The sequence below is a fragment of the Ictidomys tridecemlineatus genome, chromosome 9 (assembly GCF_052094955.1).
Source record: "Ictidomys tridecemlineatus isolate mIctTri1 chromosome 9, mIctTri1.hap1, whole genome shotgun sequence".
Classification (NCBI taxonomy): domain Eukaryota; kingdom Metazoa; phylum Chordata; class Mammalia; order Rodentia; family Sciuridae; genus Ictidomys; species Ictidomys tridecemlineatus.
The window spans coordinates 77528126-77542082 of record NC_135485.1 but is presented as its reverse complement, the minus strand read 5'-3'; the positions used below and the strand labels follow the sequence as shown (position 1 = coordinate 77542082).

Sequence of the window (13957 nt, the reverse complement as noted above, 5' to 3'; positions counted from 1 at the left end):
ATTATTTTTATGAATAAGAATAAGATACTTCCTTGTTCCAATGCAGATAGTTCCCACTTCTGTGAATGGATGTTGAGTGTCACCTGCTACTTGGATGTCTGCATGTTGTGCTTGACGCTAATATCGTACTTGGTAGTTGGCAGAAAGTTAATACTGAAGTTAAGCTCTTGTGTTCTAGCAGCTGTGCTGCAGATCCTTGGTGTGCCACCTTCTGCAATCCGTGCTGCTCTGTTCATGTTCCTTATTGACTTCCTGGTTATCAGCGCCATGGTCTCCTGGTCTTTGAGTGTGGAAGATAGTCATGTAGCAGGTTCCAGGGAGGACAGATCATTGATAATGTACTCTATTCCATGTGCCCCACCAATGAACTGCTGTTTCTTCTTTGGTTTTAAGGAAGACAGGGTTTCTTCAAACACTGCTGTGCACCTGGGAAAGCAGGCATCTGCTTTACTTCGACGAAGTGGTAGTGATTCATTTCAAGAAGACACGAGAAGAAAGAACTGAACTTCTGGTATGATGCAGGCTCCTTGCATTGCAAATGGGTTAGAAGAGAGAAGAGTTGCTTTATGAGATTTTATAACATTTTTCCTGAAAAGTTCTACACAGAGGTGAGTCTCCAACATGCTTAGAAACCATTTAAGATATCTTTTTTACTGAACTGAATCAGAGCCCACCCATATTGCCCCCGCACTTCTGGCCTACACACTGCCACCTGACACACAGACTTCCTCAGACACGGGGGTGGACATGCTGGTGCTCTCTCTCATCTCAGGTCAAGCCCTTAACACTGACCTCTCTCTTCTTTATTCCTATCTATCCTTCCTGACCATCCAGAAGCTCCAATTCAAAAGGGCATGAGTAGTCCATGGTATTGGATGAGTGTTCCCGGCCTAGGGGTAAACACGAAGGAACACCTGCTCCCAGGCTTACCAGGACAGTCTTGGCATTCTTTTGGCTTTGTTTTTCTAACCGGATGCAAATCAAGCAAGTGTCTCCCACCTGCTTGTTTAAAAGCAGCCTTGACAACTTGGAAGTTGATTCTGAGAACTGTGGGGGATGGACATCAGCAAAGCCCAGAAACTGAACGCCACCCCAACTTGCCAGTTTGCTCTACGGGCATTCTGGAACATATGTCCATATGAGGCTTCTTATCACTTGTGTGGATGTGGAATGGCACCAGGAGTCAGTACGAATAAGGTGAGTGCTTACCTCCTTTCCCTTGACCTGGGTCCTCTTCATGGTGGGATGTTTTCTTACAAGAAAATGATACTTCATTTGAGGATGCATGGAGAAATAGATGATTGCATGGTCAACTTCTGCAGAGAGAGGTGGAGAGGATTGGTAGCTGACACTCAAGGATTCTACCACGAGACACCCCCAACCCCTGAGAGTCTCTGCCAGGGCAGGCCTGCGCCACAGACTTGAGAACCCTCTGATCCAGCTACAGTTCCACCAAAGACTTCCTCAGTGATTCTTCCCTGAAGGAAGATTATGCACAGGATCTAAACCACAGACTCCCCCAGATGTGGGGTGGACATGCTGGTGCTCTCCCTCATCTCAGGTCAAGCCCTTCACATTGACCTCTCTCTTTTTTCTGTCTGTCCTTTCTGACCATCCAGAAGCTTCAATTCTAAATGGCCTTTGATATGTGTTAGTTTCCTGCCCTGGGCCAACCAGGAGACACCCCTGCTGCCAGGCTTACCAGGACATTCTTGTACTTTTTTCTGCTCTGCTCCTCTGAGCTGAAATGAACCAAACAGCTGTCTCCCACCCGCTTATTGTAGAAGGTCCTTGAGGATCTGCAAATAATGACTCCAGTGACACTGGACTTCTTGATCCATTTGGTGGCCATGAACCTAGGTTTTATTGCAGAGGACTCCAAAGTTGATTTGAAGAACTGTGGGATATGGCAACATCAGCAAAGCCCAGAAACCGTAACCCACCCCAGCCTGTTCTATGGGGCTCCTAGAACATATATCCAGGAGCGGAGGGGTTTTACCTTCTCGTGTGGATGTGCAGTGGCACCAGGAGGAAAGAGTGAATAAGGAGGGTGTTTATCTTCCTTCCCTTTACCTTGTCTCACTTGCTGGTGGGTTGTTTCTCTGAAGGAATATTTGACTTGAGTATTCATGGAATAAAAGACATTTCCTTTGTCAGGGATCTTCAGCTCTGAAGAGAGAGGGCCAGTGGGTGGTAAGTGACTCTCAAGGGGTACACCACAGGACACTTGCAACACCTGAGAGTCTCTGCCAGGGTCAGGCCTGAGCCATAGACCTGAGAGCCCTCTGATCCAGCTACAGTTCTACCAAAGACTTTCTCAATGATTCTTTCCTGAGGAAAGACTGTGCATAGGAACTAAACCAAACTACCACCTTTCAATGAAAAAGCACCTTGGACTCCAGAATGTCTCAGTTCAGGTTGGACCTGCTAAAGAGACACTGCTGGAGTTTGCATCAGGATTTGCCCCAGTGGCTCATGTGCTGAAGCTCTTCTCCCAGTGAAGCAATGTTCACACATGGGTTTTCGGGGAAGCATTTGATGGTGAGTGCTTTGACCTTCTTAGGGGATTAATCCATTCATAAATGAATACAGTCCTGGGAGGTGGTATAAATTGGAAGTCTTTCGTGCATGGATGAAGGATGACTTAAGGAACTATATATTTTTTTAGATGAGCTCCACTTCCTCTTCCTCCTCATCATTATCCTTCTGATTTGTAATCTTATTCTGGTTATTTTATATCTTCATGTGCTTTTTATATTCCTCCTCCTCCTCCTCTTTCTCCTCCCCTTCACATCTTGCTTCCCCTTATCCTTCTTCTTTTTCTCTCTATGACCTATTGACCTGCTCTGAGTAGCTTGCCTCTCCCACACACTTCTGCCTATGTATGGCCTCTGTTAAGGACCCCAAAATGGAATGAGTTCACAAAGAATGGAAAGTAGTGAACCCAGAAGCCAAAAGAAATGTTTCTTCTTTTAAGTATTTTTTTCAAATATTTGTCACAGTCATGAAAGAAAGGATGCCTAACCAGGCACCCCACTGTGACCATGCTTCCTTTTTTGGTGGTAACCACCTCCAACTGGACCAGGCTTTCTAAAGCAGAGGCCATATCTCCAGAGTTTCCCTAATGCAAACAAGCATTCCAACAACCAGGAGAACCAGGAGAGGTCTGGCATCACTGCAACCCTCCTGCCATAATTCATATGTCATAACACAAAGTGGGTTTCATGCATCCAGCTTGTCCTTTCTTTGGACATCTGTTACCCACAATCCTCACTGGCCCAGAGCTTGCTCTCAATCAATGATGGATTGGATGTGTCTACTTTTGATTCCACTTTCTTAGCCTATTCTTTTTTTTTTTTTTTTTGGTACAGGGGTTGAACCCAGAGTCCCTTAATGACTGGTCCATATTCCCAGCTTTTTTCATTTTAGACAGGGTCTTGCTAAGTTGCTGAGGCTGGCTTGAAACTTGTGATCATCCTGCCTCACCCTCCCAAGAGGCTGGGATTACAGGCATGAGACACCATGCCTGCAACTTAGCCAATCTTGGCCTTGCATGTAAGACACTCCAACCTCAGACTTGGTTATTTATGAAAATGTTAGAGTACTGGTCATAGGAGCCATAGGGATGGTATGTTTCACTGTGGACAGACTTGGATCGTGGCTGCTATGAGTTCCTGGCTCACAGGTAAGAAAACAGCAATGGAATTACTTACACATCAGCTTTTTGGCCTATGTGTTTAGGACGCCCTTAGCTGACAAAGGAAGGGATAATAACCTGGCTGTTCTGATCTCATTTGGAGATGGGCACACAGGCACAAAGGACTTAGAATTTTCAAAACACAGCCCAAACAGGCTGTCTCCTGGCCTTTATGTGTTATTGTGTCCTGTTCCCAGTTGCTACAATACTGACATTTCTCCCCATATGCAGGGCTTCTCAGGTCCTACCCCTGGTTTTTAACATGTGCTGTTTCAGTCCACATCAGTGCTGATTCCACTTGTAGCCCATTTTTTCCCATGTTACTGTTAAATCATCCCTATCAGTGACCCATGGTGTATACTGCTGCTTGAAGGAGCTTTTCTTCTTTGCCCCTCATGGATGTTAGCTTTTCAATGGCTGATCAGGTGCAGGGGAGGATACATGTTAGGGAGGTCCAACAGGCCCTGGGGCAGCGCAGAGAATCTACTACAGATTTTCGGCCCACTTCAGTGCAGTTTCCTTGGTGCACAAGGCTCACTACACATTCTGCCTGTTTTTCTAGGCTAAGGCACTCTTCTATTGGGTTGTGAGTTGTCCTGAGCCTGCTCGTTGATCATTTCTCCCAACCATCTGATTGTCCCACTTACTCTAATGCTTGGAGATGATTTGCAGAAGCTCAAATTTATCCAGACCCTCCTCCTTAAGTAAGTGTTGGTCCAAAGCCCTCTACCCTGGCAGGTCACCTGGATCAGGGTGGGAGACAGGTCATCAGGGTATGTGCCCCGGAGGCGATACCCACTGGATAGTGGCCTGGGACATTCAGGAGACACCTTAGCTATGAATACAAGGGCACCTTCTTGTTATCCTGCTACTAGCATCTGGCCTCCATGTAATTATATGAGGTCTTCTGATGGGCTACTAGCCCAATCTTCATACAAAAGACTGCCTGTACCTGCCATTGTCCTATGTGGAGCCATATTTCACTCGAGTAGAAGTTCCATTCTACTTTCCACTTCCACTGAGATCAGAGGAATGGGCCAGTGGCACCCTCTATGCCAGATTTGCTCTGGGATGCAGGATGAATCTGTGCTTATCACAGGTAGAAACTCTAAAGGCTTTGGTCCTGACAGCCAAGACACCAAACAAGTGAGTCAGCAGGGGGAGGATTGAACATGGCTCCTCTGCAGCTGGACACCTGGAATATTGGGAATATACTGCATATCCATAAAAATTCTACAAAGAGACCCTCTGATTCCCCGTTCAAGGGATATGCAGACTCTGACACTCCTGAGGACAGGGCTCGTCCATGGTGTTTGCTATGTTTTCTGCCTTTTCCAGTATGGGCACCCAGGTGACACCCCTGCTGTCAGTCACACTAGGATGCTCTTGCGCTCCATGCTCTGCTCCTCTAACTGGATATGTGGTAGTGAGGAAGTGCTAGTGGATACCCCTGAGATACTGGACTCAATGTTGCTTTTGATGGCCATGGGAAAGGTCCTGGATGACACTGAAGAGGTGCTGCTCAAAGATGCAGTGATGCTGGACATCATTGCTGAGAACTCTGAATTTGACTCCAAGAAACATGGGGATGGCAACATCAGTAGAATCTCAGAAACTGCGGGATACATAGGTTCACAATTCTGTTTGGGGAGTTCTGGAAATTATACCCATGCACTGAGCCATCTTGGCTCCTTGGGTTAGACAAAGATTGAGCATGCAGTCAGAGACAGCATTGTCCTCACAGTCTGCCACCAAACAGGGAAGCTGAACTTTGCACAGGGTCTGCTTCTAAAGGTTCTTTATCCCCCAAAATGCTGCTTGTACTTTTGGTTACCTTGCCTCTCTCTGCATGCTGCTCCTTCTGGAAGGTACAAAGGCACACCTACCCCACTGACATTCGGAGGACTGTCACTTTACTGCCATTGATGCTGTCCTGATTCACCTGCCATGCTCAGAGTTCATGGACATATCATTTCCTTTGGAACCTCATCACCTCCCAGGAGTGAGCATCCCTGGCTGCAATGGCAACCTGGGGTTGGGGCAGGAACACAGGCTCTGGAGCAGGGAACAGCAGGTCTAGGCAGCAGAGACCAGAAGGAAGTTCAACCGCCCTGCTCAGCCATGCCAAGACACCTCATCCATCAGCACAAAGCTCTCTGCCCCCAGGTCTGGAGGGAATGTTAACACATGAGGCTTTTCTTCCCTTAGCGCTTTCTCTGTGGCCAAAGGATAAGACTGGCAAGCCTCTACTGATAGAACTGGCACTAGGGTGGACTCCAGATCTAGAGTTGGGGACAGACTTGGATCCAGCAGTGGAGCAAGAGCTGAAGCTACCTGGAGCTCTGGAGCTGACACTAAATCTAACCCTGGAACCGCCTCTTGCTTCCAAAGAGATGCTGGAGCTGACTTGAGCTCTGGATCTGACGTTAGTGCTGCCATTTGACTGGGCAGCAGTGCAGCTCCTGGAGAAGGCTCTCTCTCTGCAGGTGATTTTAGAGTTTGCACTGGACCTGAGGCTGCAGCTATAGGAGAAAAGATTCCAGCATGACTGCCTTGCCTTCAGCTTTGCAAAAACAGATAATACCTCTGTATTATCTGTTTTTGCTAAGGAAGACCTTAGCCCCAGAGCCCACTCAGGACCTTTTCCCAGATTGGGGCCATTGCCTGAGTGGTCAAAGCCTTATAATTGTTCCCAGTCCAACACCAGACTTAAGAGATTCCATCCAGTGGGGCTAAAATATAACTGTTTCTTCATTTACCCTTCTGTACCTACCCTAAGCCTCCTTGACTTCAGGCTCTGCCTCGTAGCCTACGCTTCATGTCCTCAAGCTGGGCCTGCAGGTAGTGGGCACAGTGCTCCAGGTTCAAGCCACCTATGTTGAGCTGCATGAAAGGCAACAGCAGCTGAAGGCACAGAAGGCCTGGAGGCTGATGGAAATCCTCTCTATCCCAGTGCTCAGAATGAAAGGCATGGCACTGTGGGGAGGCAGGTGTGTAGTCAGCAGAAGCCTGGCCTTTCCTTCCCACAGCCTTCTATAGCACCCCTATGGACCTTGACTTCTGTAACTCCCCTGTCTCTCCACAGGCCAGTCCACACCAGCCAAGACACAGTGGCTATACAGGCAGTGACAAGACAGGTCTCTCTCCTTCCAAAAAAAAAAAAAAAAAAAAACCCAAACTCTGGATCCATGGTGTGACCAGCTCTCCCCTACCGTGGGAGAGGCCTGACATTCTTCTTTTTGTTTGCATTCTGGCAATCTCCAGGAGGGTTTGTCCTCCTGTCCATCATTGTCAGGGCTTGATTGAACCTCATACCCAGGTTTTTGCTGCCATGCTATCTCACTCTTTGTGATCTGTATATCTTGCTCCCAAGTGACACTATTCTTCTAGAGGGCACTCTCTGAAGAATAGTGTCATGGGGAGCAAGACAGTAGCTCTCATTTCCAAAAAGTGAGGCCTGGGATGAGAGCTACTACTCTCCAAATTTCTGTGGCCCTAGGGGAGAGGACAGGGGTGGTGCATTCAGAATGGGATGGGCGTGGGGGGTTGATTTGCACATGAGCTGGCTCTGAGGCCACAGTCTTTTTAGTTCCCCAAATGACCAAGATTCCACCTACATCTTTTACCTTCTTCTACAATTGAGGCTCCAGACCTTATACTGCAAGCAGGACTCAAAATTGTGGGAACCAGAGCTGGTGTTGCCGCTCAGAGGTAGAGTGCTCACCTAGCATGTGTGAGGCACTGGGTTCGACCCTCAGCACCACATAAAAATAAAATGAGGGTATTGTGTCCACTTACAACTCAAAAATAATAATAAAAATGTTAAAAAAAATTGTGAGAACCAATGTTTTTGCAGTCTTCCCAAGCCACAAAACTTTATATATCCCCACACTGGAGATAGGAGCCCTCCATCTTGACCCCAAGTCCACTCCATTTTTAGTTGATCCAGTGGTCCACCATCTTCACTGGAGTAGGACAAGATGTAGCCATGTCTCCTAGAGGACAGGTTGATGTGGTCATTAGAATATGACACCCGAGGTTTCTGTCTAACTGATAAAATTATATGCCAATTTTATCTTACTTGGCCTCCCCAAGCAAGAGAGTTGGGACAGCTTTCTGAAGAAAGATGGCACGGATTCCCCCCATTTTTCACTAAATTATGTGATGTGCTGAGAAACGTCTTCACACAATAGGTGCTTCTTATATATGCTCCTCAAAGAATGAGCCCAACCAGCTGCTTACCACATATCTCACTGGGCATGGGAGCTGCCAGGCCACCGGCCCTTCTCTGGCTATAACTAGGATGGGAATTTCTCTCTATGGAATCTGGAACATCCTTTATGAATGCAAAATTGCTTTGCCCAAGTTAAGTGAGGCCCCTGGCAGATACCTTCTTCTTGCAGATGGGAATGAAACACTAGAGAAACCCACAGCCCTCACTGAGTCCACTTGGAAATGAGCTGGGAACACAATATCAAGGAGTGAGGCCCAGTGTGAGTAGGCTGCTCCACATACTTCTGTGGCCCAGCTGGAGACAGGGTGGTTTAGTCTGGCTGAGAAGGTGAATCCACTTTCTGATGCAAGGCTGTGGCAGACACTTCTAGGACTCATCCCATTGGTCCTGACAATACCCTATGAGGATGGTCTCCTAAACTCCTCAGTTTTCACACAGCAAATTAGGACTTAGAAAGTTACAGGCCATTCTCAAGTTCAGCTAGGTGGTGGCATCTTTGGGTTAGAAGGTTGGGAGCTTAGCTTGGGAGCTCCGCAGGCGCAGCACCTGCTGAGTCGTGATGAACCTTGAGTAGTTGCACACAAAGGTGGTACCTAAGTCTGGGTTCCTGCGTACAAGACAGGCATGGACTGCTTCATGAGCTCTTCCTCCCTATTTGACTCAATGGTCTCTACAGATGCCATCCGTGTTCTGAGTGGGCTAATTTTCACACTGGGGTGGCCAAGAATGGTGGGTTTAAAGATGGAAATAGCAGCAAACAGAAACATGACTCCAATAAAGTGAAGTAAAACCATTGCGGAACAGTTGTCCTCAGTGTGTACACACACACACACACACACACACACACACACACACACACACACATACAGGGTGGGGGAGGAGAGAGAGTTGGAATTCTGGGCCATGAATGAGTGGTCAGACATGAAGGCCTGCCTCAGCTAACCTTCCCTTTGCTGCTCAGTGTTAGTCTTGGGCTTCTCTGGAAAAATCGCCAGAGGCTCTGGCAACTAGGGCAAAGGCCCAACCAGAGTTCCTACACTTGGGCGATGGGGAACCCCCGAGATTTCCTGAGGCCTGAGCCTCAGCATGCTGTGGAACAGAACATCCCTCTTACTCCAGCCTCCCCAAGCAAGAGAGCTGGGACAGCTTTCTGAGGAAAGTGGGTACCTTTTTTATTTTTAACCAGGGTTTCATGTTCTGTTTGAACCATCAACCAATGAAAGCACTTTCTATAGTCCCTGTACCTGAGCCTTTTATTCACACGAGACCACTCCAGAGTCCCATGGACTGCTGACTGTCCCCCACACCACATCAAGTACACAACTGAACAGATTTTCACTAACAACTCCCATCATCCCTTGCCCAGCTTGGCTTCAGCTAGAGCTCCTGCTTTGAGGATTCAAAAACTGGATTCCATAACCAGTCCCCCTCCTCACCAGCTTTGTGATGCTAGACCTACCTTTGTGCCTCTCATGGGTGCTCCAGTGTCTCCAACTCTTCCCTGGGAATTACTGTCACACCACTTCCTAGGATGGAATTGGGCATATGTGCCCATAAATGCCTGTATTGTCTGTGAAACCCATAGACAGAATTCACAATTACAAGAAGGAGAGAAAGAATAAAACCTAACTCATTAAAGAACCTGGGCAATGTCACTTTCCCTCCTGTTTGCAGTTCCCACTCTGATCTATAGCAAGTTTGAAGCAATTGGGATTCAGAGACTGTCACCCTCTAGCATAGAACTTCCCAAGACTTCTTGTGAGATTTCACATTGGCCCAAGCGCCTCTTCTCAGTCTAGGAGATAGGTAACCCACAGAGACTCTAAGATACCATAGCTTCCTGGTTCCCAAAGGCAGTACACCCCTCACTTGGAGGTGGATCATACTCTTCACTCTTGTGTCTAAAGAATAGAATTGGGCAAAAGTGATGGGCTGTCACCTCCAAGATTGAGTTATGGGAAGCCTGACTTCTGTCTGGCTCCCTCTCCAGCATTTTCCCCCACTCTGTCTCCCTTCCAATCTTGATCCAAGGAATGAAATGATATGCTGTCTTTGTATACAACTTTGTGATAAAGACCAGTCCTCCCATCAGAAAAGTGTTGAGTCTCAGCCAAACTGGTTTTTTACCAGGATCACAGGCGAGAGCTCAGGGGCAGATTCTCCCAGCTAAGCCTCAGTGGGGTCTGCAGTCAAAGCCTCCAGGGACATGGAGACAGAGGCATCCAGCTGAGCCACCTTGAACCCAGTTGCACAGAAACTTGACCTTATAAATGCCCATGGCTTTCAGTTGTGAGTTAGGGGGTGGTGATCCACAACTCTGGATATTGAGTGCAGTCTCTGGGCTGTGCGGTGTGCCCTAACCTATCCCTATCTGCCCAGACCCTCCAGCCATATTGGTCTTTTATCCATCATCCTCTTGTGGCCACACTGAATCAGGACTTCCAATTTCTATGTGGCCATGCCTTCCTCAACACACTGTTCCCAAAATGAGCAGAACTGGCTTCCTTTTGTCATTCTAGTTCCTGCAGCAATGCCACATCACTGAGATGGTTCTCAGTCTCCACCTAGTGACTCCAGCTTTCCTTCACACCGGGCCCTATTTTGGCTCTGGCTCTTGTTCTTTTCTTTCACTTGCATCTGCTTTGTGATTTTATGCACCTCCAGCTGCAGATGTGCAGCTACCAGAGGGTAGGGCTCATGGTGGTGACTTTCAGAGCCTGCACAGGCCCAACATGACCCCTTTAGGTAGGGTGAGCGCTGGAACACAGTGATGAGTGAAGAAATGAATTCAGAAACCCCCTGCCTCTTAGTTGCTCCTCCTATGCACAGGAATGCTAATGATGGGAGGTCCCATGGCATGGGACACTTTGGACATACCATGACCAGGGCCCTCTGAGCATGGACAATACTGCAGCCCCTAGTGGCCAGCATCAGCACTATGCCCCAGGGAGGAAACCCCAAATCAAAACCTTGACCTGAGTGTGGGTATTCCCAAGGCAATGAGGTCTCAGGGTCCCTAGCAAAAAGCAGTAAATCTTCTAAATTCCAGGGGAAATGAAGGGAAATCAGAGTCTCCCTTGTTTCTTTTTTCCCTCTGCAGGACCCAGAGTGTTGTCCTCACTTCAGCCAGGGCTATGACCCTGGCCCCATACCCAAATGTGGATCATTAGATTTCTAAAGGACAGTCCTTTCACTGGACCCAGTGTTATGGGCCAGGCTATATGGGCAATGACCAAACAGATGCCATTTTACAGTGAGACTCCATATCATGTAACAAATGCTTCTTCCATGGGAAAGCCCTGCCTCTGTACCTATTAATATTACCTAGCACAACATACTTGGCAAACAAAATAGCAATTCTTATACAATGTAAAATTGGCTTTTTTTGTTTGTTTGTATTTTTCTTGGGCAATGTACCTTCTCAGAGATCGATTGTCTAGACGTTAGTAACCATTTTCTAACTTGTCTGAACTAGGGTCATTTTGACCCACTTCCCTTCTGCTTGCTTGCTGCTATGCCAACCTGGAAAGTCCCATGGGAAATACCAACGTGCCTATTGCATTGTCTTGCTCACTGCCTAATTCAGTTTCTGTACCTGCTTGCTTGCAGCTACATCACCCCAGATGGTTTTTTGCCTTTAAATATCCTAAAATGTTCAGGCTCGGGGCTGTTCCTTGCAGAGACAGTGATAGGAGTGCGGGGAGAGTCACTGGCTGTCTGGCTAAATAAAGACTCTTCAATTGGGACAAAACTGGGACGTGGTGTGTTTTCTGAGTGACCTGCCCCACAATACCAGGAAGAGTATTGTAACAATACCCTTTGCATAATCCAGGTCCCTCTTTCCCCAAACCCCAAGCTTCTTGCTCTTGAGAAAACCAGGAAAGGATGAGAATTTTCCAAGGATCATGATAGGCGAGTGATTCATGGATGGTGAACTGTCACCACCAGAAACTACTGGGAGCATATATGGACCTTGCATCCCTGGCTCGTGCACCTGGATTTTTTTTTTCCACATTGATTTTTTAAAGGAAGTGAGGCTTTCTCATGTGGCACCCCAACACTAAGGCGTCTTCCATGGGAACAAGTGGTGGGCAATGGACCTCATACCATGTCTTTCAAGAGCATGCAGAGAGCATCCCCAGCCCATCCTGACCCTCGGGAACCTGGGGGACATCCCACAAACACCATAGCATTTCTCCACTTCACATGCAAAGATCCCAGGTGAGAGCCCTACATTCCACTCTGGACTCTGCCCCTGTCATGTGCCTTGAACAGTCCTACCTCTTTCCTGCCACAGTTCCTTGATTGTCCTTCTATGGTTAGTTCATGGAACCCAGGGGGCTTGTGGCCCACCCTACCTGGCTGGGGTCAACTGTTGAGATCTATAGAGAAAGTGGTGACACTGTGGAATATGTCTGGGAACCTTTGTATGATGGAAAGTCCCACCCTCCAGGTTTTCATCTTCAAGGTAATGTGTAGAAAGGGAGCCAGAAAGGTTCTGCCAGATAGAGACAGGTGTGAGAACTGACTGAGCCTCAAAAAGGTGCCCAGGTCTCTGGGTGCAGAGTTAGTTTCATGTGGAATTTCTGGGGACCCTGAAGAAAACCTATTTACCTTTATGCAAAGAGACTGGACTCCTTCAGTCTAGTCATGCTGCTCTGCTTCTCAGATCCCTGGGACATCCCAGGTGTGTGGAGGTGGGGAGTCCACATAACATCCCAGGCTGCACCTGGGCACTTCTATCTGGATTTGAAGCATGTGTATATGCCTCAGGGATCATCAGAACAGTGTAACCCCCTCTGAAAGTGGGCTTAAAGACACTCAGGTCTGAATTAGCCCTGCCCTCTGGACTCCCTAGTCCCTGTTCTTTAGGAGACAATACCAATTCTTAGCCCACAGACTGGGCCCACTCAGATCCCAAGAGAATCCAGGTAGTGTTTCTACCTCTAGCCTTCATGACCCACAAGACAGTGTGTGGATGGACAAAATCAGATTCCTCTGCACCATGGGGATGGCTCCAGCCCACTTCTTAGCATGCTCATGTCTGTATATCGGCCTGTAGACACCTGGAGGAGGAAGGAACCCACAGGCTGATCCCATGATCAGAGCTGCTCCCTGACATGAACAAACAGGTCATAGCACATAGTCACCACTACCTGTCACTGAGAATTCAATTGAGACACCTGCAGAATTGAAATTGATCTGGCATTCCCAGGAGTAGGGGTAAACTGCATCCAATTTCAATGATGGTTTCCACAAAAACATAATTACTTTTAGAATTTCACTTATCTCACATTCCCAGTAATCAGGTTCATAAAAACATAAAGTAGAATTTTCTTTTCTTGGGCCTGGGGAGGGCACTAGAATTCAGTATTGACAGCAGGATGAGAGTCCTGGGGATGTATGGTGGTGATGGCTGTGCAGCAACATGAATGTACTTAATGCCATTGAACTGTGCACGTAAAAAAGGCTAAAATTACAAAATGGATGTTTTGTGTATTTTACACAATTACAAAATTAGAGAAATTGTTAATTTACTCTCTTGGGATTGTTTGTGTTGTGATGGCAAAAACCGTGTAATTTATAGAAAAGATTTTATTTCTCAAAGTTCTGGGGGTTGGAAATCCAATATCAGGTACCACGTTCTGAGAACATTCTTGCTGTGACCTCCTGTGTCAGAAGGTAAAACAGGGAGGGACAAGGGCTGCTTTGAGAAGCCTCCTTTGTAAAGACCTTAATGCCATTCTCATGGAAGGAGTCTCCATGGCCTAATGACCTCTTAATGTCCCCACCTGTTAACACAACATATTCAGGAGACACACATTGAAAGTATAAAACCACTAAGCAGAGACAAACACAATGATATAGATGGTCCTGCTGTGCCTTCCCAGGGCCCTGTCCTCCTGTGCAGCAGTCCTATCACCCTGTGTAAGGAGCTCTTTCAGACCAGCATCCGCGCGAGTCACACGGCCCCACGGCCACGAGGGGGCAGCCGCAGGCCTCACACCAGGGAGTGTGTATCCAGG

General features: G+C 47.4%; 1 protein-coding gene across 8 annotated transcripts in view; it reads left to right on the top strand.

Moving 5' to 3' along the window:
- The first annotated feature begins 464 nt into the window (after nt 1-464).
- The window catches only part of LOC144366811 (uncharacterized), a 35636-nt gene continuing 22143 nt past the window's right edge, over nt 465-13957 (top strand). For 5 of the 8 annotated variants that reach the window (XM_078021634.1, XM_078021631.1, XM_078021636.1 and 2 more), the window contains exons 1-3: nt 465-608; nt 835-1197; nt 1323-2541. The gene's annotated coding sequence lies outside the window, so the exon portion shown is untranslated. Of the gene's footprint in view, nt 609-834; nt 1198-1322; nt 2542-13822; nt 13957 lie in introns of all 8 variants that reach the window. The other 3 variants (XM_078021628.1, XM_078021629.1, XM_078021630.1) reach the window with 3 other exon arrangements.